Raw genomic sequence first — 23,136 nt, forward strand, 5'->3', positions numbered from 1 at the left:
AATAGAGAACTAAAGATCATTTCTCTAGGAAGGAGGGTTTGAATCTAAAAAGTTTCAGTGATTTACCCAAAATCATGTAGAATGTCAAAGAAGAGTTGGGATGTTTCAAACATTGTGTTCCTTTGGGTTTTGTCTAAGAAGCAACACGCAACCTCAAAGCTCTAACCTAAATCATATAAACTCATTGACTTTGGGAATACTTCAAGTTATTGACATTGATAGTTGCCAGTGGTAGAGGCTGTTGAAAAGAGAAATTTCATTGTCTCTACCAAGTGAGTAAAGCCGTTAAAGAAAGCTCTAGTGATTCTTACTTAGAGTTAAGTCCATGTTGATTCTTTTTTCTCTAAGAACAGCTCAAAAAGTGAGCAGCAATTTTTTCCCCCAGATTAGTTGATAGATGTTATCTTTGCCAGAAACTTAAATGTTTCCACAACGGTCTGATCTACATATGGCAGAATTTGTGACTTTATTCTCCCCGCCTGTGACTCAGTGAACTGGAACCATGACCAAATTTAACTAGAGGGAGGTCTAGATATACCTTTGGCTTGGCCACAGGATCTCGGCCCCAAGACGTCTCTGGAGAGCATCTGTGTGGCTGTGAATTACAATTGCCACCACTCCTTTTATTTATTGATGGTAATAAAGAGTTACCTACATGTCTAGGGCAAGTGACTATTTTTGTCTTACTTCTTAGAAGCTATCATTTGAGGAATTTTAAAAACCAGAGATTTATTCTTCTCAGTGTTTTTTTCCACATATTACAGCAAAGCAAAGACTGTTTTTAAAAGACATCCAATCATGAAAAACAATGGTCCAGGTTGCTCTAATTAAAGCGTGTGTGTTATTTTTCCTCCAGAACATTTCAGTGTGTAATATCAAAGGGATGATTTCATTTTAAATAACAAATCCCTTCAAATTATAACTGTTTTCAAGTAGCAGTTAATTATTTTAAATGGACAAGAAGTAAGCATTTATGTGTCATTTTCTCTTTAGAAACTCAGTTTCTTTGCCAGTTCACACATGGTAATTGTTGAACTATTTTGCCAAAGGTGTCTCATACAGGCTTTAGTGTGTCTATGAATTTCCTGCAAAAAAGTTGCTATTCTTTGATAATATAAAATGAACATCATCTAATCCTGAATGTTTTGTATTAATGTGATTAATAATAAAGTCACTGAACATTTTCTTACTTTGTTGTCCCAATGGATCACAAGTCTAGGTAACAGTATTGTAAAATTTATTACTTTTTCTTCTGGTGCTCAAATGTGATACACTCTTAATCCTGTAAGATGTTTCAGCAGCCCCATTTTCTGTCTTTAATCTCCTGGGACATCATCCTGGTACCTATATAATCAACTCACATACAGGGCACCTTTACATGTGGCTCAAGCAAACACTGACACGCGTGCTGTGACTTCAAGGGTTCCCAAAGAGGGTCAACAGCACAAAAATGCCTCTTCTTCCCCCGCACTATATGTCTACAACTAATAATTATTCTCCCAATGGGTGGTGTGTTTTCTGTTGCATATGAAGGAAGGTCCACTTTCATCTATCTGGGAGCATGCCTGTTTAGTGCATTGCATGCTCATCTTGTTTTCTTCTAGCTGTCTTTGCAGCTCAACCAATTGACTCAGGGGTCAATTTTTCACTAAACGGAAAGAAGATAAGGAGATCTGGATCAACAGGATGCAACATCCATTTTCTCTACCTTATATTCACTTATTCCACCTGTAAACTCTAAACCATCCATTCTTGAGACATAGTTCCTATCCTAACAAGAAGCATACAAAAGCTAAAGCAAATTATAGGTTACAGAGAACATTCACTCAGATAAAGGGCTTTTTTGAAGCTGTGTTTTTACTCATATGGCCTAGACTCTCCACCAGGGTTCCAATTCTCTGTTACCTGACCTGTAATATTATAGTGCACACTCCCAGAATGGCATAGTTACCACTTACTCTAACCTTCAAAATTGACCCTGTCCTTCCCACAGGGAATTTCAACCTAGTATCCACCTGCCCTTTGTTATTCCTGTGAATCTTACCTACACCTGTCTCACCTGCTTCTGACACATAACACTGCTCTGATGTTAGATTTATGGATACACCTTCATGCTGGAGGGCTTAAGACAGCCTAGAAGCTGGAGGGCTTCTAGGTCTAGACATCTGCATCCATCTTGCCTGTTAGTTTCTGAGACCTGCCGTGATTGTATACTCCTCACCTCCAGCCCCTTAGCCTCGCTCTATAGCTCTAGACCCCAAGTTCCCTATCTTAAATTAATCAGTTTTTGGAGTAGTCAGCACAAGAAGGAAAGCATCCAGTTATAACAACAAATACTAAGTGAATGAGACATAACTCTCATTGCAACATTTGTGTTTAAGAAGAGTACACTTGCTCACATAAATATGTCTATACTTGATAATATTTCAGGTACAGTAACCAAAAATATGAAAAATTGGGACCTCCATAGAGAACAAATTTGGGGGCAGGTGATTGAGTCTTTCTTAACCTCTGTGCCTTATTCCTGTTTTCAGATCAGCCCTTGGCCAACAGCACTATATAATCCTGCTCTCGTGCCAGAAAAACAAACATGAGATCCTGTGTAAGTTGTGTTTGCAGGGTGGTCAGATTTTGACTCTTATTAAAGTATAAACACTCTTGGGGAAAGTGACTACTCAGACTTATATCAGCTATTTGACATTTTTGGGTAGAGTTTCCATTTTGTTCTGACAGCCAGGGAAAGAACAAGTAGATTTAATACCCAGGATCGTGCAAAGATAGAAAAAGTTTAGAAAAGAGAAGCTGAGGCAACTGACAATAAGCTTAACCTACTTTGAAATTTTGCAGATGGCTGGTTTCAGTTGCAAGAAGAAATTATTTGGAAATGGTTAACCAAGTGTTATTCTGAATCTACACGAGTCAGTGGTTGGGGGGCAGAAAACTTCTAGAGACTCATATGCTTTGTGGAGTAAAACTCTTTCTAGTCCTGACTACAGTCACGGCAATGAGCTTGCAACTATTTTTTTAAAAATCTATAGATCCATTAATTTATTATTTTGTAAAAATCTATTGATCAATTAACTCAGTTTAACAATATTCAATTCAGCTTTATTTGGATTAATTCTGGAAATCAATTTCTGAGGTGGAACATTAACATTTTTAATTTGGTTGCTAGCCTGAAATATTTAATAGTTAAAACACTAGGATTTTACTCCCTAATTGTTTGGCTTTCTAACAGTATGTCCTATTTGACTAGTCTTCCTGATGCCAATTGACCATTCCTTTACCTTACTTCTTTGGATAATCCCAACCCAGTGGCTGGCTTTTACTTCCTCTCGTTATTCCTTCGGTTTTTACTGATTAACAAGTATTGGATAGTGTCATTAATTCCACTTTTGTCAAAAGGATACCGTCCTTCAGCAATACTGCCTTGTCTCCCCCCCCCCCCATTTTCTCTCATTCTCTCTCACTTACACACACACATTGTGAAATTAATGACCAGTTGCCAATAATCCTATGGCCAACAGAACCTGACAGTGCAACTATGTTAATGACCTTATGTACTCCTTCCACCAACTCACAGGCGACAGATTGTCATACATTTTGTGCTAGAGCATATGGGTTAACATCTTGAGAAAACTGTTATTGTAAAAATAATAACTTCATTTGTACAGTTATTTTCAGTTTATAGCACCTTTCTCATCATCTTATTTTGTTCTCACTATAACTCAATGATACACATATGGCAAATATTATTATCACTCACATGCATGAATGTGTGTGCATGCATGTGTACATACACACACACAGAATATCTGGCTCAACTTCATGCAATTAGATAAAGGCAGTGCAGGGATTCAAGTGAAGTTCTCCTAACTCCCATTCCAATGCCCTCTCCATTCCAACAACATATCTCTCCAGTTTTCAGCATTATTATTACAGGCACACTCCAACAGATATACAAGTATAAAATGCTCCATAAAAAAATATGTATATGATTTTACCAAACTAATTTTGGTATTAATGTCTACAATATTTTGTAATTTAATATCTAAAATATATTTTCGGAATTTAATATCATGATTTTTTAAAAATATGAATAATTTCTCCCTAATTTATCTTTTACAACAACAAAATAATGGATTTTTACACATAGGATTTTTAAGAGTAGGAGTAACTCGTATTTATTTTATGCTTGGATTTCACATACATTTGCTACCAAAATGAGTTGCAGGCTAATGTAATCATAGAAATATTTTAGGAGACAGAAAAACTATAGTGTATTCTTGATTTTCTACTTGACCTTACCTACCATACTTAACCTTTTTGTTGGAACTTCCTCCATCTGCAAAAGATTCTGCACAATTATACCACCTTATTATCTCATCAATATGCAGGAATTCTAAGTTCTTCTGGAAATAAGGGAATACCATAAACTCTAGGACTCGCTATCCCCCAAAGCAGGGTGGTGAGATTCTGTCATGATTGTCTATGGATGGCAAAAATCTGACATTATTGCAGCCACCACCACCACCAGGGCAAAGTTCACTCATAGAATGTGTCACTCTTTCCCAAAAGGCCAGGATTTAGCCTCAGAATCTTCTTTTTCAACACTGCTCTCCAGCCAACCACTGCAATGTTGGCGCTCTGGATCTTTACATCTCAGAGTATGGTCTGAAGACCAGCAGCATTGCCCAAGAGCTTGTTAGAAATGTAGAATCTCACATCTACTGAATCAGAATCTTTATTAAACAAAATCCCAGGGCAGTATGGATGTGCTTTAAAGTGTGAGAAGCACTCTGCATATGAAATATTTGTTCCTGGGGCTGGCCCGGTGGCATAGTGGTTAAGTTCTAGCACTCTGCTTCAGTATCCTGGGGTTCAAGGTTCAGATCCCAGGTGCAGAACTACTCACCGCTCATCATGTCATGCTGTGGCGGCATCCCACATAAAAATACAGGAAGATTGACACAGATGTTAGCTCAGCCACAATCTTCCTCAAGCAAAAAGAAAAAAGACTGGCAACAGGAGTTAGTTCAGGGCCAATCTTTCTCATTAAAAAAAAAGAAAGAAAGAAACATTTGTTCCATTCTTAAACACTTCCATTGCTGGAATTGCCCTCTGAGAAATATGTCATCAGGGATGAATCTTCTTCTGAATGGGGGCTAGGGGACAGGAGTTGGAGATAATCCCAAGACCTTCATGCTCTCTTCATTTCATTTTGATGTAAAAGAAAAGAGCAAAAAGGAGCCTCCAAGTGGTCCCTCCTGGAACTCATCAACCTCCCTGGATTTTCTTGACTGTATGGGGTAATTGACGGCCCTCACTCTCTTTGCTACAGAAGAGAGTCCTTGAACTTGACACAGTTTTGGCTGCCTCTGTTATGTACAGAAACACTAATGGTTAAATCACAAACATCTCTTAAAAAATTTAATTCTGTTGCAAGATGAATTATGATCTAAACTTAGCTCTAAATGGAATTAAAACTGGGGTGTTTCTTTTCAAACCGTCAGTTTGTTTATACAGTGGCTTCAGCCCTGAGAAGTATCACCTTCAAAGAGAAAAGCAATTCAGGCTTAGAGCTGACAGTTCCCATGAAGCAACTCTAGGTGCTAGGATGTTCTAGGTCCTGATTCATTTGTGTGGTGTAAACTTATATTTATACAGTAACACATACCTAATACATACTGACATCTTCCATTAACTTACAAGGTGTCAAATGGGTTAACAATCTTTTCAGAGCCATTCCCTCTTCTAACCAAATTTCCAGTTCTTTCCAAAATTACTTGTCGGGCTTCAAGGTGCATTTTTAGACATTCTGGAAATTTTCTGATTAGAGTGCAAGAGTGTTTCCGATCCTAGGGAGATGTCTCTTGGCTCTCCTCACCATCAGTCTGGGACAACTTCGCTTATCACAGTGGATCTCTGTCCAAATGATGAGGCAGCAGACAGAATTTGTTGAGCCTAATTTCATTTGAAGTAGCCTAGGTGTAAGAGTTAGTGAAAGAAATATTTATTTTCTGCTGTAAAGGAAATAACCCCCTTTGCATTTGAAATCATTCTTTTTGTCATTACCCTCCCCTCCTACCTTAAATCTATGGGTGTTGAGTCTTCATAAATTATAGTACAGGTTTTTCCAGAATTATCCAACAGTCATGGTGGCAATGTCAACACTTGTGAAGAGTTTTAAAAGAAGCTTCTGAACAAAGGTTGCAATGTAGGGAGCAAGTGTTGAGGACATGCACCCTCCATTACAACCTGGTTTGACCTCGTGTGCTTTGAGCTAATAGAAAACACTATAAGCCTGTAGAAAGGGAAATCAAGGAATCTGTGAAACCCTTCTGCACACATTCTCCTTGGGATCGTTAAATGTTTCTAATATAGGAGAATGGGTACAGGTGCTTCCAGAATGTTTTCTTTTCACACCTGTTGCAGAGGCAAAGGGACAAAGTTAAAATAGTCCTTCAGCTGGCCATATTGGAAATTTTAGGACATTTGAGCAGTAATATTAATGGCCAAATCCCTTCTCTGAACAACAAACCCTTCTTTTCCCCAACAGAATGTCGTATTGTGGATAAGAAGCATGTGTTAACTGATCCAAAAACTTTTTTTCAGCTTGGTTTGATTTGGAGGATGAGAACTTTGTAATCCCATGTTTCATTAAAAACAGTTACATTTGAAAAGTAGACTGATTAAGTTCTAACTTGTTCCACTAACAATCAAGAGAGGAAAATGTGGTTAACTGCTTAATTTTCAGGATGTTGTGCTGACCAAGGCTTTGCAGATTTTTTATTTCAAAACATTTTCTGATTACCAAACAGTGACAGTAGATAATCCACTCTCTTTTTTAATGTTGAAAAGTAAGGAACAAAAGCCCATTGTGTTGGTAATTTATCTCAGGTATTTTGCCCAAGAACAAAATTCCTTAAAAAGTTACAAAGCAAATCTTCGTGTTTGGTTTGGGTTATGTGGAGGCTTGATATTTTTAAGCCATATATATGGGGGTTGAGGGAAGGGTGGAGTAGAAATCATTTTCAAATATTGCTCCACTTAGAGAAACTCACTAGTTTGTAAGCTTCACAATGGTCGAAATCTCATCGTTGTTGTTCATTCCCTAATCCTCAGTACTTAGTGTCGTATCTGGCATAATATGGTATTCTCAACAAAGATCTAGTGAATGAATCAATGAACAATGAATCAATTAATAAATAGCTTGGTCCAAGCTGATGATTTACAGCAGGGATCAGCAAACATTTTCTGTAAAGGTTCAAATAATAAATATTTGTGGCTCTACAGACCATATGGTCTCTGTTGCAACTACTCCCTTCTGCCATTGTGGCAAAAGCATCCATAGACAATATATAAATGAATATACATGGAGTGTTCCAGTAAAATTTATTTGCAAAAACAACCATTGGACTGTATCTGGCCCATGGACCATCATTAGCCAACCCCTGGCTTCTAGGATACAATGTCCTGAGGCTTTGCGGTCAATTATGACTTCATTTTTTTTCCCTTGATTTTCATACATTGTATGTATTCCTTCATGAATTTCTTAATATTTATTGAGTAAAGTGCAGTGCTAGAGTTGTGTAGAATATCTAAACATATAAAACATGCTTTCTAACCTCAAGGAAATTTTAGTAAAATAGACCCCCTTCCAAACTCACCGATCAGATAAGTTACTCATCATTCCAGAGTCAGGGTAAGAAAAAGTCAGGGTTACACCAATTGGCAAGTCTCCATTGATAAGGAACTACCAGGTATGAGGAAGTATTTACCTCCTAAAATGTCTTATGTTTTCTTTTTCAAATTTTTAAGTGGACTTTCTGTTGAAGTCTAAAATCCGTAAAGAAGGAGTAGCAATTATAAGTATGATCTGGAAGAATTTTCACCCTGCAACCAGCACCTAAATCAGGAAATGTAAAGTTACCAGCAGCCTCAAAACTCCTCATGACCTTTTCTAGACATTGCACTGCAACACTGCCCCCACCCGAGTTAACCGTTGTCATGACCTTAACTGCACAGCCTACTTATGACATGCATCTTTTAAGATGCCACCAGAAAATCCAAGTGTTACAGAATTTTGCTTTGGGGAAATAACTCTCTCCCTCTCTTAGCTCATGTATTTCAGTTGAGAATGACTCTACTCTCATGGAACCTGGGTAGATTCTGCAGCATACACCAAAGCAATCAATGCATTCTCATTTCAGGTTGCTTTCAGAATAAGCAGAGAAGTAGCTGCTCTCTCTGGTTGGACTGGGAATGATGAGAATATGATTCTGAAGCTCCCAGGGGTCACCACACAGTCTCGGGATACAGCCAACTCCAACGATCTCTGACTGTAGCTGTGCTTGAAACTACTTCTGTAGTGTTCAGTTTAATGAGTCAATAAATCCTCCCCTCCTGCTTTCTTATGACTTAAATTAATTTAGGTTGAGAGCAAAGGTCCTGAGACAGAGGACCAGGCTAGAATTTATTCTTATTATGGTATAATTTGAAAAATTTGAACATAGATATGATTTGTAAGAGTAAGAATAAATAGAAGGAGGCAGTGGGAGGAAGAACACTGGGAGAGAAAAAACAAAACAAAAACACTTGTAGTCACAGAGGTAAGAAGAAAACCAGGAAAGTAGAGTGACATGGATGCTAAGGGAGCAAATTCAAGTCTTCAAGGGTGGCAAATGCTGCAAAGAGGTAAAATAAGCCATGGAATCTATTCATTTCTTCCTTCATTCATACATATCTATTGAGTACTCTTGTGTGCTAGACACTCTAAGTACTGAGATACACCAACAAATAAAAGAAACAATGGTCCCCACCCTTGTGGGGCTTAGATTTTAGTCAGATCAGAAAAATTCTTAGATCTCATCTCATGGAACAATCCTATGAGAGATATTTTATTAAGCAAAACACACATTTCTAAAAACATCAGGAGTGAATGATGGCAAGGAAGTGGAGACAGAGCATTGCTTGTTGCCAGGGCTTACTCCAGAGCTCACAGATTATTTGGTCACCATTCTTTATGTTCGTTATCTTTATTTGGATGTTTCCTTTTAAGTGACACCACGGAAGTGTAAATATTTGTTATTTTGGCTGTTTCACTTTAAAAGTGTTTAATTCCAGTGGATTCCATCAGCATGTTGGCTTTCTTTAGTAGCATTGTATGGGGAGGTCTTGTGTCTCTCCCACTGCCCTCTATCCAGGGTCCACAGCAACCAGCACAAAGACTGGGATTGTCCTCCCATCCTGCTGCATGTGAATAGCACTATTGGCACGAGTAATGCTCTCAAGTTTTGGCTTTTCAAATAGGTTGGAACATTATGAACACAGAAGAGATGACTTTTCATAATTCTAAGTCTCTTCTCAGATTTCCACAAGGCTGGGAAGGCTTTCGATCTTTCGTGAGGGTTGGAAGTGAGTGGGAGGTAACAGCATATACATATTTCTATTGTTCTTCCCAGGAAGTAAAAAGATCAGAACTGTCATTACCAACTCCAAACAAGTCAATCTTAAGTTGTATCATAACCATCTTGGCAGGTAACATTTTAGTCTTCTACTCATCCAGGAGCCTCTGGTTGCTGTTACTGACAGCCTAGATTTTATAAATAGACTCCTACGCAGTGAACAAGAGCCAGGTGAATAGCTTTTGTCATTCATAATATATCCATACTCCAGTTCATTTGAGATAGGATAATGTACATTTGAGACAGGATAAATAGACCATAGAAAAGTCTGTTATATTTTATGGGTGGTGACTATGTTATTCATATACCCAGTTACTGTGTATAACATCCATGAATTGTAAATTTCTAAGGAAGCAAAGTACGAAAAAAATACACTAAAACTCAGTTAAACCTGATTTACTCATTGATGATTCCGAAGTTACTGAAAGAGCTGAAGTTACTGAATTGGAAGTTACTGAAGGATAAAGTGCCTTCATTTTAAACTTCACTTAGCTTGTACTCTACAGATAAGAAAAAGTAGTTGTTCTCTATATGATGGAATGCCAGATAATCCAACATTTGCTATAGATCTGGAAATCTATACGTCCAGCTACATAACGAAGACAACATTCCACAACACCAATGATCTTTTGGAAGTACTTGGTCTTTGATGACTCACAGAAGCCAATTTGAAAGAAAAAAATGCAGATAAATTGAGTTAACTAGAAATTTCAAACTCATCTAGTTAAAAGTTAATAATTAGTATGCTATTTGACTGGAAATAAAACATTATATTACCAGTAAATATGAATTAACAGAAAACATAACCTAATTAAGACTGATTGAAAACAAAACAAAACAAAATTGGAATGTTAGATGATTGTTAATCTTGACTTGTCCAGTTCTCTTATTGTAGGTTATACAGATTTTTGCATATGTAGATTATAGTCCTACTTTTTTTGCTTGGTTCTGCTTTGCAAATAAAATGTATTAAAATATCCTCAATGTGTAACTAGTATACATGGACTTGGGATCCAGGCTTCAATCCAAATTCTGGCAGCTTGATCTCTCTAGAAGCCTGGTAAGTAGCCTACCACGAGTCTATTAGTATGAGGAACCCAGGAGGTCCCTGAAGGAGACTTATCCAGAGGAAAGATGCCTCATCAGAAGGGAGACTGAGTCCACAGTGAGCACTGAGCCCAGTGACTATCATTTTCTTTGTCTTTCAACAAAGCCCCATGAAGTCTTAGACAAAAATGAAGGTGGAACAAAATGAAAAGAACTGCTTTCACTCAGATCTTCATGAGGAATTGGGAATGCAAGGCAGCCCTCTTCCTGCAGTACTAAAAGGGAAAGGAGGATTCACCACATTGTAGGGTCTACAACAGCTCAATTTTGACATTTTCTGAGCTCCAGAGACAGGAGTGGTACTTACTACCCACTGAGTTAGACCCCAGCAGCAATGCATTGGGAAGGTTGCACTGAGGCATCGTCACAACATGGTGGCTTTGGAATCACAAAGCAATATGACACCAAAGATAGTGAACAATGTGGGATGCAAAAGGTCCATATTTGACTCAGCAGGTAGTAGAGGTTAGCCTAGGAGGAAGGATCAATGACTTATGCCACATGAAGTGCTCGGGAATAATATGCTTGGGGCACTTGGCAGCGGCCTCTTGGTCTCAAAACAGGGGACAAGGGTGAGCCAAAGAAATCTTATTTTGTTGGTAATATAATTTAATTTTATATATCTCAGAGCTTCCACAGCTGCATCCAAATTACACTCTTAACATGCATCTATAAAGCCAAAAGATCAGAAAAAGGAGAAACACGATTTCTTAAGTGCTCCATTTTCTAAGAAAATACAAGGCTATCTCTCCTTAATGATTTGTAATTAAAATCATTCAGGTAATTATGTTTAATGAAGAATATCTCTCTTCATCTTTAGACATCCTGAATGAGTCAGAAAGGAAATATTAGTGTGTAAGATAAATATACTTGTGTCTGTGTGTGCACACCCTTCTCTGCCCACCTCTTCCTTTGTCTCCTGCCCCTCCAAGGAACAAGAGATTCCATTATTGGATCAGATGAGTCACAGTCTCCTGGGTGGGTAGACAAAAGTGCAGTTAAGGGGGCCCTTGTCTGGTAGATTAGATGGCTGCCAGTTCTGTGATTATGAGATTGCCTCCCCTCACGTGACTGTTAGACAAGCCTATTCAGTTGGGATCCAAGCTTGAACCTGTTAATGTCTACACTCTGTGCCTTAAAAATTACTGTAAAGGGGCCAGCCCCGTAGTGTAGTGGTTAAGTTCACATGCTCCACTTTGGTGGCCTGGGGTTCACTGGTTTGGAATCCAGGCGCAGACTTATATACCGCTCATCAAGCCATGCTGTGGCAGCATCCCACACACAAGAAAGAGGAAGATGGCCACAGATGTTACCTCAGAGCTCATCTTCTTCAGCAAAAAGAGGAAGATTGGCAGCAGATGTTAGCTCAGGGCCAATCTTCCTCACCAAAAAAAAAAAAAAAAAGGATCACTGTCAAAACTCACCAGGCAGCACTTGATATGTGGAACCAGACAGCCTTGGCTCCTCTGTATATGTCCTCAGCCTCTGCCTTTTCTAGATTGGCCCCCTTCTTTCATCACTACTTTAGGACACCAAGATCCAGCAGCCTACCAGACTCTCATTTTCCCTAATAAACCACAGAGAAGGAGAACAGAAAAAAGACGCAAAGCACATTCTGGTCCCTGAGTCCCACTGAATGATTTCATGAGGCCTCTTGCAGATCTTTCTGGAACCTGAAGCTCTAAGCCAGTGCCTCCGGCCAAAGGGTACTGCAAAATCCTTTTTAAGTGTGTGCACACTCCTGTTCCTGCTGCAGAAAGAGCCTTTCTAAAGGGACTTGAGCTGTTGCTTTCCAAAACTTTGAGCCCCACATGTTGTCACGGTCCAAGAGCTGTTCTCTGAATTCAAAGGAGAACTAGTGCTTTTATGGAGCCGAGAGGTGGCAGGCGTCCAGCCCAATTCATGTGGTGAAGTTCACTGTATTGTGATTTATAAAATGTCCCCAATAAAACTAAAAAATGAAAAATCTGTTCCTTATTTACCCTACAGTGAAAAAAAACAAAAAAAGAGCACCAAAATGCATCTCTAAGAATGCTTAATTTTATGTGTATGTGATCATAATCATTTAAACACTTGCTAGCCTTTTTCCAGAAGCCTTTTCTCCTTGGGAGGAGCCAAAACATTTTCCCCACCCTAATTGTCACAAACAAAAAGTGATAAATATTTTCTGCTATTAGAAGCCTGAAAGGCATTTATCTACGTGGCATATATTGTAAGGGAAATTTGAAAGCTGAATTTTTTTTTATTCCTACTTTCCAAGAAAAGATCAAAGTGGATTGCATTTAAATCAATCTTAGATATTGACAGAGTTGGGAAGGAAGGACAGAGGAAATTCCAGTTTGCCTTTCTCCTAGGTTTTAGATATAAGTTACCAGATATATTTTTAAAAGAATGTGTTTATATCCATTCATAGAATGCTGGACACATGACTTAGTAACTATTTTGATATCACTAAGAGAAACTAGCTTTCCTTGGGCTCTCCAACTATGATAACATGAACCCAAAAGAAACAGCGATTTTGGGTCAGGGCGGAGGCAGAACAGAGAAGGCCACAGATTTCTCAGTGGGTCTTTTCTGTGAGCAATCCAATTCCCTAGAGGAGTCATAGCTATAAAAGAGAATGCCCAATAGCTGAGCAATTAAATTTCAACTTAACATCCAGCTAAAGTAAACTGGAATTTTGGAAATCTTCAAGAAAACGGCAGGGCACTCTTGGAGGCCTAACCAAACCAATTCAACATCAGATCTTGGTATTTTAATTATATGTGTGATGTCTTTAGTTTTGTTGGATATACAGAGCATCCCATACTTTTTTGGGAAGTGGAGCAATCTGAAAACAAAAATATCTAATTAATGCCCTGATACTGGGATAGATAAGAGGAGTCCATTTATGGCAATTGTGAAAATTCTTGTAACATAAGATACACAAAGCACAGTGCTTCTCAATGGGGGAGAGTTCCCCCACAGGGGACATTTGGTAATATCTGGAGATATTTTTGATTGTCACAACTTGGGGCTGCTACTGGTCTCTAGTGAGTAGAGGCTGGGGGTGCTGTTAGACTTCATATGATACACAGGACAGCCCCTCAAAACAAAGAACTATCAGACCCAAAATGTCAATAATGTCACTGTTGAGACTAAGAGGAGAAAAATGTTTATCATCACAATAATGTCAAGGCTTTTCTTTTTTAAGGTGCAGGGTCAAAGTCATGTCAAGTAACACTTTCTTCGAATGAACCTAGATTGCTGACTACCCAGACAAACAAGTGATGCCCACCTTGGCAAATGTGCATGCTGCTTTCTTAGGTAACTAGGAGGAAATCAGCTACAGCTCTCCATGATGGAGAGACTAAACTGGCATCAGAGGGCCCACCATCACTACTGTCCATGGGACAAGAATCCACCCCTGCCATTAGGAACCATCAGTGTCCAGGCCCAAGAGTGTTTTCGGTAGTATTTAGGCAAAGACCAAAGTGCTGTGGTTCGCAGAATTCAAAAAAGGACAAGAGGGGGCCAGCCCTGAGGCATAGCGGTTAAATTTGGTGTGCTCCGCTTTGGCGGTCTGGGGTTTGCAAGTTCAGATCCCAGGCGCAGACCTACACCACTCGTCAGCCATGCTGTGGTAGTGACCCACATACAAAATAGAGGAAGACTGGAACAGATGTTAGCTCAGGGCTAACCTTCCTCAAGCAGAAAAAGAGGAATATTGGCAACAGATGTTAGCTTTGGGTGAAGCTTCCTTGCCAAAAAAAAAAACAAAAAATAGAACAGGAGGAGAAGAAGACCTAGGACTTTCCTAATGGAGGAGGAGAATGGAGGAGGGGATTGATACAAGAGTAGAAGTTTTTATGGGTCTTTGGGAAAATGAGGGGAGGATGATACAGACGGAGACATCTAGAAACTGGGACAGCTCCCTTGGGATCTTCTCTTTTGAGTCACTCTTTTTGAAAACCTAAATTTCTAAGGCTCCTTTCCTTGTATGTTACTAGAGAAGAGTCAATTTATATAAAATTGCAATCTCTGTTTATCCTACTTTGGGCTGGTTTTGAGATATAGCTGCTCGTTCAGTAAAAGCACTTCCTCATGCCCAGGATTGGGGAAAACCAGCAAGGCAGGGAAGTTCTTGAGGAAGGAGTGTGACCATCTGCCTACATCACCGCCAGTGCCCCTATCCCAGCCCCTTGAATGACGACGAAGAGTTCTTGGCAGAGATGATAGGACCAACAAGCCAGTGATGGCAGATAATGATCTTTCTGGAGAGGCAGTACTACTCACTTCCTTCATTTCTGATTGCCTTCCCCGAGAAGACTTCAGCAAGAGAAAAACAGGGGTTGTGGCCACCTTGCCACCCCTGCTTGAGTAGCAAGGGGCTGATTGGTATAAATTGATCATTCAAGAAATACTGGAAAAGGTAGACATGATCACAAAAATCACAAGCTCCAATACAAGCTCCAGAAGAATTTCTATGGCAAACACTGTATTAACATCATTCTGACCTTTGTCTCATTATTGATTGCTTAGTTCTTGTTCCTTGAAAAACTATTTCAGACAACTTGGTCATTCATATAAAAAATTCCAAACTCTTAAGAGGACACAAATTTCTTTATTTTCTCAGTAGTCCATTTGGAATCATAGTATTTCAAGCCGGAAGGGAATCTGGAGACTGTATAGTGGCAGGAAAGTCTTTCACCTGTGAGGTAACAAAGTCCTTGAAAGTCAAGTGTGTTACCCAAGGAAATGCTGAGTCACGCTGTCTTTTTAGATCTTGATTTTTTGATCAGTGGGTTTATTTTCTCACCTAGGGATAAATCTCTCATAAAAGGAATGATAGAATCAATTTAGGTTTCGGATCAGTGAAACCACCATTATCCTTATATATTTTTCCCACTTGAAATATTTAATTTAATTCTACTTGCTGTGGTAAATACAAACTCTATTTCATCATTTGCAGATCTTAAATTTCTTACATTGATGCATCAAAAATGAATTAACTGAATTAAGCACATCAAGTTTAGGAAGAATGTTAGAAAAAGTTTCTTACTATTTTCTAAGCATTTTGCACCTAAGATATTTTACTTTTGAACAGATTTACACAGCTGGCATTCAAACCACATGTCATTATATTTAGTAGAAGTCGAAACAAGTTTAAAAACATTTCAAAGTGTTTCAAAGCAGACCTACCCTTAGCCTACATTAAATATCATCAGCTATCAAACAATCCAGAAAAAGAAACGCTACTAAGAAATCTGCAAATTGGAAGGAAAAAACGCCAACAGAGGTCATTGTTTTGGAAACTCATGGAACCAGAAGAAAGCTGGACAATTCATTTAGCCCATCCCTATGTCTTTAGGCAAGAGTGCCCTAAATAGTCTGTACAAAATGTTCAACTTTTTCCTAGCCAACCCATTTCAATGAACAGCATTTGGCATCAAGTCCAGAGAAGTAACTTTTTAATACTTACTATGGCTCACATACTCAACACATTTAGCATTCTGAACAATTTTATAAAGGATACCTGCAAAGCATATATAACAGAAACTGCAAGATAAGATTACCAACAAAATATTGGAATGCATTCATTTGTCAACTTTGGAATAATGTATGCCATGCAGTTTAGGATTTGTGCACACGCAGTGTGCATGGAACAATGGTTCCTTGGAAATAGTCACAGTTGCAAATAACTTGATGGGTACAGAAATTATTTAGGACCATTAATAATCTTTAGGACATTTAGGTCAAAATTGCTCCAAAGTCATCAAAGTTCTCAAAAACTAAATGTCTCATTACTCTATCTTTGAATAAGATATTCACTGTCTTTAAATAAGAATCGTTATACAGGTGTGTATGCTGGTCCATGGGGAAGGCATTAAAAACATTACACAAGAATTAGGGAGGTGACTTTTAAAAAATACTTTTATTGATTTAAAAAAGCAAAGTTTAAATGTCATTTTTGATCACATCCTATTTTCCCAGGATTTTTCTTAAACACACTTGCTTTTATATTCATTTAAAAATAAATTTAATGTTATCTGAAATAAATTACATTGATTTTAAAGTTCTAAATTAAGCTCTTTTTGTATCTGATTTGTGACAGCAAAGCACATTTGTAAAGGGTTGATTCTTGCACCTGATCCTTAGTGATAAATATAATCACATGAAGGTCAGAGAGGGTGAAATATGGAAACAGTACTGTAGGCATTTTGAATTGATTGATGCTAACTTCAAATCCATCCTAACACTACACAGGGGTAGTGGGAATACTTACAAGCCTCAGTTAAGCTTCGATTCTAAATTTTAAAAGCAGGATTTGAATCATGCTAACCAAAAGAACTAAAGAAGGAAGGGATGGGTGTGTGGACCAATTTGGTTTCAATAAAAAGACCACATTTGCTTGGTTTTCTAGCTCACATTGTCTTATCTCATTTATATTTGACTATTAACAAGTCCATATTCTGTCTGTCAACTTAGTAATCAGATATTTCCACTTCAAGCAAGAAAACTAAAACAGCTAATGCAATAAAAACATTTGCTACATTGAAGATGTATCAAAAACATTATTACTCTGTTTTAACATTCACTGCCTTATCTTCCGTGTTGATGTGTCTTAATGGCAATGACAGATGATAAAGTTGTGTCTGTCTACCACTTAAGACTAAGTTTTTATTGCTTTTTTCCAAAGTGTTTAATAGAGCCAAACATACTAATACGTGGTGCTTGGCTCAACTTTTAAGAGTGATCTCACATTGTATTTGTATTAAACCCAAAGATAGGTTTCAGCATCAATGAACAACTAATAAATATAATTACTTTACCTTGTCATAATCTAAGGTGTAATCCCAATTACATTTTGTTTTCCTATTTTTTGAAGAGCTAGCACTATCAGGCAGCATATAAATCTGTCTTCTAGATTTCTAAGCTAAGCTTTCCGAGGAGTTTTCTCAGTGTCTCCCTCCATGCCCTCGCTGTTTATCCTTTATTATCCTCTCATGAACCCCTAGTCAGCTTAGGCACCTGACAGCTAAGGAGAGGAAGCTAAGAACATAGAGCCCAATATAAATTAAAGGTAAAAACTATTATTCCAGGTGGAATTTTCCAGAAGCTTCAAGAAAAATCCACTGCCTTTTCAATTTTGAATAGGCTTATCTTGAAGACTGTTGGAAATAAACTTTTATAGGATTATTCACATGGAGTGAGTCAAATTAAGATGAGATTAAGACCCATTTCTCAACTTCTGTAGGCTTAACCCTCATCAAAAGTATCTATAAATTGAACTCATGATTAAGAGGTAGAATGTGTATGTGAGAGAGAGAGAGAGAGTGTGTGTGTGTGTGTGTACATGGTTTGTGTTACCTCTTCTTCTTTTCACCTTCTTGGTCCCTGCCCACCCTGAGCGCCCATCCCTATACCCACCCCTGAGTTTGACCTTGTTCCCCTCATTTCTCTTCCTCCTTCCTGCCCTTCTCTTTTCTCCAAGTAATGTCTCCCTATCTTGCTTTCAGGTCTTAAAACATTGACTCTGTAGGATTAGGTGAAATTGTTTTTGTAATCATGCATTTAATTGAATTAATATAGACAGTCACTATCTATATTGGATACGTGAAGTCCTAATTTGGGACTGTTTGTATCCGGTAAATTAGCTAACCGCCAACTGTCTCATTTATCTAGAGTTTCCTAAGACTGTGTTGCTTAAATGGAATTCCAGTTGTGCTTTAGTCTCTACTTTCTCATAAAGCATTAGACTGAAATATTTTAATATTTCCTTCCTTTTGCCTTGCTGATAAAGGGTTTTCCATGTGAAAATAGCTTTTTCTACCTGGAGGCAAGAAGATTAATTCTCAATGTTTACAACTGTGACAGTTTAGGGATACTTTCGCTTTTCAAAGGAAGAAAGAATATAAATATTTATCGTGGACTCAGTGTGGTCTAGAGAAAGGTGATCTGCATCTACTGCCTCATTTGGCCCTTGTAACATTTCTCTGAGGCTGGTATTATTACTTACTTTTTACAGAGGAGTAAACTGAAGATGAGAGAGAGGGCCAATTGTCAGAGCAAATTCAGGCTTGTTTTTCAAGCTCGGTGTTTCATATCAATGTTAAGGCCTCAGGTTTCTATATCAGGCTTCCTATCCTTTCAATTCAGCCAGTAATTCCATTGCTTTCTGGAATTATTTTACTTTACAGTGTTTTTTTTTTGTACCTCAGGCTAAGTTTACAAAAACAGATTTTACATATACATTTATTTATTCAAAACATGTTTATTATATCATATCTATGACATGCCAGGCACTGTGATACACATGGAGGGATCAAAGCAAATAACCCTATTTCTACCTATAATTTGCCTGCATTCTGGTAAAGAAGCCAAGCACGTAACCGCATTGCTATGGTGAGGCGCCTGCGCAGTAGCTCCCACCGGCACAAAGGGGATCTTGGCAAGGCGTTATGAGCGTCAGTGCTTCAAATACACAGGCGTATTGGATTACTGACTTTTCTGGGAGAGCTCCTAGAGACCCCCGGACCTCAGATTTCTGCTCTTTTCCCCGTAATCCATTATGTGCTCTACAAACTGGTTGTTTCCTTTCCCAAGGAAACAACATCAATGAGCCAACTTTGTGGCTAGGAATCAGTCTCCAGTTCCCTAGCTTAGATTTCCTCTATAACTTCAGGCTGCCCACTTAACCTTTCTTTGCTTTGGTTAATTATTTGCACAATACAGGTAATGGCTACCTTACCTTCCGAGCTGTTGTAGGGCTTAATTAATTAAGGTTTACAACATCTTTGAAAATGTGGTCTTAAAGCTACAAATTATTGTTTGTAAATAAGAGTGCGAATTATTGTTGTTATTAACACCATCGTCATCATCGTCGTCATCATCATCATCATCATCAATCTATTTCACATTTGGCCAAAGGCAGTCTCCAAGAGGTGAATCATGACGGTTCTCTTCAGACCTGGCTCCATCTTCTGATGCTGGTTGCTTGACCTGAGAGTCTGCACCTACTTGCAGACAGAGCACTTGAAATAAGTTCTTTCTGTCTCTGAAAAGACAGACTATCTCTGGCTCCTACTTCCTTGGCTCTTTTTCTCCAACTAGTTGTTTAGCTTTCTTCTGATCCTCGCAAAATCTTATCTATGTGTATAGAATATGTAGAAACTCTCCTGAGCCAGCTGACCATTGCCTGGATCCTCTGGACAACCCTGACTTCTCATCCCTCTAAAGCAGGGAACTGAGACCAAAGACAGTGAGTCATAGATTCAAACTCAACGTGTAAATGAACCCATCTTTAGTTTAGCAACTGAGGTTGTACCTCAATGCTTAAGCCTGTTTGGAAAGAGAAAAATTACGCTAAGCCACATAAACATCATTTTGAATATAGTTATTTAGTAGCTGGTTACTAAGTAGTTATTTGACTTATTTAAATCTGTTATTTCTAAAAGAGGGCTAATTATGACAAAAATGCAGTTATTGTAAATAGTGAAAAATTTTTCCTTTTTACTGAGGCATTTCCTTGTGCCTAAAAAAAATTGTATTCCATCTTTTTTTTCCTGGACAACTCTTATATCTTCTTCATGACCACCTAAAATTCTTCCTCATTTAGGACACCTCCCTAACATCACTCTGGCCTGTAATGAATTTCTCCCCCCTGAATATATGACACCTTGTCTACATCATTTATTTGGTAATTATTTGCTGCTCTGTGACATCTCCCACTGTTTTCTTTTACAACTTTTTCAGATGTCTATATCTTCTTTTTCTAATTATATTGCACATCCCTTGTGGGTATAAGAAAGGGATGCTCATCTTTGTACCCTCTGAAATGCCTAGGTTAGATCATTGGAAATGGGACTCAATGGACATTTGTTTATTCTTTTTTTTTTTTTTTTTTCAAATTTACTTGAGAGAAACAGCTACAAATTTTATATCCAAGAAACTATTCGACACCCACATTGAACATTATGGCAAGACTGCTATACCCTTTCCTTTTCCTCCTGGGCATACAGCTAGACTGCATTTCGAAGTCTCTCTTGCAGTTAGGCTAGCCATGTGATTGAGATTAGGTGTGTGATATGAGAGACATGATGCAGGCCTTTGCCTGAAATGTCCTAGAAAAGTCTCTTGCACAAATCTCCCTGCTTCCTCATACTCTCTTTATTCATTGGCAGGCTGAATGGAAAAATACTTGAAGGACCTAGAAAAAGGCAGAGACCTTTTTTGGTCCCCAAGCCACCACTTAGAGAAGAGCCTCCTAGGAAAAGTATGTGGCCAGGAAGACCCATGGTGGCCTGTTGCATGAGTGAGAAATAAACCTTTTTTTGATAAATCATGAAATTTGAGGATTGCTTTCTACAGAGGCCTAAATTCACTCATAGGAGTATCTCACAATCATCTCATTCTTAATATATTGAAAATGAACCTCTTGTTTCCTTTCTCCTTCATTCCCCAAAGCCAGTGCTTCAGCAAGTCTTATCCAACTTCTTCAAAATATATCTCAAAACACATCAGATGTGTCCATTTCTCTCTTTTTTTCTCCATCACCTCCACGATCTCACACAAAGTTCTCGTTGTTTCTCGCTTGGACTCCATAACAGCCTCTACACAGCTACTGCTGTTTCCATTCTTGTCTTTACCTTTTCTTCAATCCACAGCAACCAAACTCATCTTTTTTTTTTTTTTTGTGAGGAAGATTAGCCCTGAGCTAATATCCTTTGCCAATCCTCCTCTTTTTGCTGAGGAAGATTGGCCCTGGGCTAACATCTGTGCCCATCTTCCTGCACTTTATATGGGATGCCACCACAGCATGGCTTGACAAGTAGGCATCAGTCCACGCCCGGGATCCGAACCTGCAATCCCCTGGCTGCCAGAAGTGGAGTCCACGAACTTAACCACTATGCCACCAGGCCAGCCCTAAGCCTATCTTTTTTTTTTTTTTTTTTTTTTTTTTGTGAGGAGATCAGCCCTGAGCTAACATCCGCCAATCCTCCTCTTTTTTTTTGCTGAGGAAGACGGCCCTGGGCTAACATCGGTGCCCATCTTCCTCCACTTTATATGGGACGCCGCCACAGCATGGCTTACCAAGCAGTACTTTGGTGCGCACCCGGGATCCGAACCAGCGAACCCCGGGCCGCCGCAGCGGAGCGCGCGCACTTAACCGCTTGCGCCACCGGGCCAGCCCCCTAAGCCTATCTTTTTAAAACACAACTTAATCCACACCACTCTCTTATTTTATTTTATTTCTTTTTTTGGCTGAGAAAGATTCATCATAAGCTAACTTCTGTTGCCAATCTTCCCCTTCTTTTGCTTGAGGAAGATTTGCCCTGAGCTAACATCTGTGCCAATTTTCCTATTTTATATGTGGGTCACTGCCACAGCATGGCTGACAAGTGGTGTAGGTCCATACTTGGGATCCGAACCCACGAACCCGGGCTACCAAAGCAGAGTGCACTGAACTTAATTGCTATGTCATGGGGCCAGCCCACCTCTTTCTTATTTTAAATCCTTCAATAGCTTACATTGCACCATGAATAAAATCCAGGTTGTAACTTTGACCTGCAAGATCCTGCATGTTCTGGCCCCTGTCTAGCTCACCATACTCATCTCAGGTCACATTTCCAATTGCCTGCAAAGTCTAGTCACCTGGAATTCTTTCAGTTTCTCTAACAATCTAAATTTTTATCTCCTCTAGGATTTTCACCCATGCAGATTGCCTTCCTTTGAAGGTTCTTTCCTTGCTTTTCAAACAGCCTGTTCCTTCCTACCCTTTATATCACTGTTTAAATATCCCTTCTTCAAAGGATTTTTCTCTGATAACCATAACTAAGTAAAGTATCTACCCTCTGATATCTTTTATTGCAGTATCTTGCTCTTTTCCATGTTAGCAATTACCAGATTTTAAATTATATATCCATGTAGCAGATGTGAAACTCAGGTCACAAGTTCAGAAATGCAAGACCTGTAACTCTGTTTTACATTAATGAATATAATTTCTTTTTCTATTCTATTTCAAGATCCCATTCCATTTGTATATTGATTAGGATATAGGTTCCAGGGGCCGGCCCCGTGGCTTGGAGGTTAAGTGCGCGCGCTCCGCTGCTGGCAGCCTGGGTTCCACCAGTGGGTTCGCACAAACCCACTGCTTGTCGGGCCTTGCTGTGGCGGTGTCCCACATACAGCAACTAGCAGGATGTGCAACTATAACATACAACTATCTACTGGGGCTTTTGGGAGAAAAAGGGGGAAAAAAAAGAAGGAGGATTGGCAATAGATGTTAGCTCAGGGCCGGTCTTCCTCAGCAAAAAGAGGAGGATTGGCATGGATGTTAGCTCAGGGCTGATCTTCCTCAAAAAAAAAAAAAAAATCTCAAAAAAAAAAAAGGATATAGGTTCCAGATACTATAACAAAGAACCAAATAAAACAGTGGCTGAAATATCTTTTTTGAACTTAGTGGGTGCTGTATATGAGCAGTTTATTTCTTTCTCCTTTAACAGTCTGAAGATAAGCAGTCCAAGGCTGATAAGGCAATTTTGAAATGTCAAGGATCCATTTATATTGTCACTCAACCATC

This window comes from Diceros bicornis, chromosome 38 (assembly GCF_020826845.1).
Source record: "Diceros bicornis minor isolate mBicDic1 chromosome 38, mDicBic1.mat.cur, whole genome shotgun sequence".
Lineage (NCBI taxonomy): Eukaryota > Metazoa > Chordata > Mammalia > Perissodactyla > Rhinocerotidae > Diceros > Diceros bicornis.